Genomic DNA, 2,448 nt, shown 5'->3' on the forward strand with positions numbered 1-2,448 from the left:
GAACAGGGTTACAGTGAAGAACAACTATCCTTTACCACGGATAGATAATCTATTTGACCAGTTGAGTGGGGCAACAGTCTTTTCCAAGATTGATTTGGGATCAGGTTACCATCAGGTGAGGATTCTGTAACACCCACATACACCAAGGTGCCTTACCAAGACCACCTAATGCATGGAAGTGCTACCATCTCGGTTATCCGAGGCAATGTATATCAAATAAACCATAAAAGAACGTACTTTAATAAATAAGTTTAAGTGATTACATAACAAAACCAACTGTAAAGTAAAATACAACTGATCTAAAACCAAACTACAGCTGAAGTAACAAAAGTATAAAGACAACACAGCAGAAGACTACTATCAGACTCGTGGCAACTCCATCCCCAGCTAATCCCGCGCGCATCCATAGCATATCTGCTAGACAACTGCTCACCACCCCTGAATGGATCACCACAGGTTTTAAAACATTTAAACGGGATCGGTACTGATTACACAAAACAGACAGCTACAATAAAACCACATTACAACCCAATTCAATCAACCAAACTCCGTCACATCACCACACACCTGACTACACACTAAAGTGTGTAGTCCTGCCAGAATACTCATCGCAACAAGTATTCCACACCGCCATTGGGGAACCGCAGCCGTTCCCACCTAAGCCCTGCTCATCTCATCCGAGCGATAAACTCATGTTCCTTAATGTGCACATCCTCTTCTGTGGCGGGTTCCACAAAGGGCGAATCAAGGGCGTGAAGCCACTCCCGCAGTTAGAAGACAGGTTTTTGAGAGGAAGGCTTGAGTACTCTCAGTTATGCGAATATGGCTACAATATATGATAATCTTTAGCCAAAGGAACACCATCTTCCAAAGGGGCACCAGTTACCTACCCCTACTACCGGTAACTTCGAATTTCGTTCCTCTTATATCGATTTAGTGGAGCGAAATCAGTTTGTTGGTTTTCCAGATGAGGACCCCTTGAAGCATATGGAAATTTTCACAGACTACTGCTGTTCCATACCTATACCAGCTGAGGTGACTCAGGATGAAGTTAAGGGGGTGATGTTTTTATACTCCTTGAAGGATTCGGCACGAGATTGGTACCGCTACCTTGATAGGGTAGCAGCTGGAGTCACAGATTGGACATCTCTAGCATTAGCCTTCTACAAGAAGTACTTCCCGCTTTCAAAGACTGATGCCTTGAGGAGTAAAATTACAAATTTCCAGCAAGAAGCTGATGAGGGTTTTTGTGAGGCATGGGGACGTTTCAAAGGTTTGGTCCGAGCTGTCCCTCACCATGGCTTTCAGCAGTGGTATCTTTGCAACTTATTCTACAATGCTTTATATGATGATTATAAGGTCATCCTGGACGCAGCTGCGAATGATAGGTTCCAAAACAATACCGGTCAGAATAGAGGTTGGAACACTATTGAGGAGATGGCGGTCCATAGATCTGAGTTTGGGAGCTCACGTGGAAATTCACGAAAGCAAAGTGATGAAATGAGTACCGTTGTGACACTCATTACTTCTATTACTGCCCGTCTCGAGAGGCTCGAGGTCTCTGAAGCTTCCAAGGAAAGAGTTGAAATTCCTGCCCATAATTCAGATGAGACCGCGAAGTTGAGAGAAATGGTCCAAACTCTTTTGGTTCAAGTGGCGAATATAGAAGCAGCCGGGATTGAGTCCTCAAAGAATTTTGTGAAGCAGTTGGAGAATATAGAGGCTAAGCAAGTCGCCAATTCTTCAAACAAATGTGAAGGGCCAATTGAAACGATTAATGCCATTAATCTCAGAAGTGGCCTCTCTTATGAAGGTCCCGACAAGCCAAGAGGAGGCTCGGAAAATGATGAAGAGGCTAGTTTAAATTTTGGTGCGAAAACGAGCTCAATTGCCAGTACTTCTGGTCGATCGACCAGTACTGCCAGTCGATCGAATGGAGCGTCAGATAAAAAAGTTTCTGATCAGAAACTATTCACACCCAGCATGAGCAGTCGATCGACCAACATTGTCGATCGATCGATCGAGAGATTCTGATTTAAGAGGTTTTGTCCAGGAACCCATTTCACGCCTTGCCAGATTTGGTCGATCGACCACTCCTATCAGTCGATCGACCGGGGTTCCAGTGCAGGATGCAAATCCGTCAACTAATTCGCATGATTCTACACTTATAAATGATTTGACGGAGGTTTTAAACTTACGGCAGCCGAAGGTTACTGATCCTACGGCCAGTGTTGCAGTCCCGTATCCGGAGCGTTTAAAGAATACTAAGCTGGAGCGCAAGTTTGGTAAGTTTTTGGAGATGGTCCAGAATCTCGAGGTAACGATTCCTTTCACTGATTTAATTACCCAGGTACCCTCCTACGCTAAATTTATGAAAGATATTTTAAATCGTAAGAGAAATTTTCGTGATGATGGTAATGTTGCTTTTGTGGAAGAATGCAATTCTCT

At 43.8% G+C, this 2,448-nt stretch overlaps 1 non-coding gene across 1 annotated transcript; it reads right to left on the reverse strand.

The window, feature by feature from the left end:
- Positions 1-1,195: 1,195 nt before the first annotated feature.
- Positions 1,196-1,304, reverse strand: LOC141619261 (small nucleolar RNA R71). The gene has a single exon (XR_012531643.1). It is a non-coding gene; the product is annotated as a small nucleolar RNA R71 (small nucleolar RNA).
- Between the last annotated feature and the right edge of the window lie 1,144 nt (positions 1,305-2,448).

This window comes from Silene latifolia, chromosome 1, assembly GCF_048544455.1.
Source record: "Silene latifolia isolate original U9 population chromosome 1, ASM4854445v1, whole genome shotgun sequence".
Taxonomy (NCBI): Eukaryota; Viridiplantae; Streptophyta; class Magnoliopsida; order Caryophyllales; family Caryophyllaceae; genus Silene; species Silene latifolia.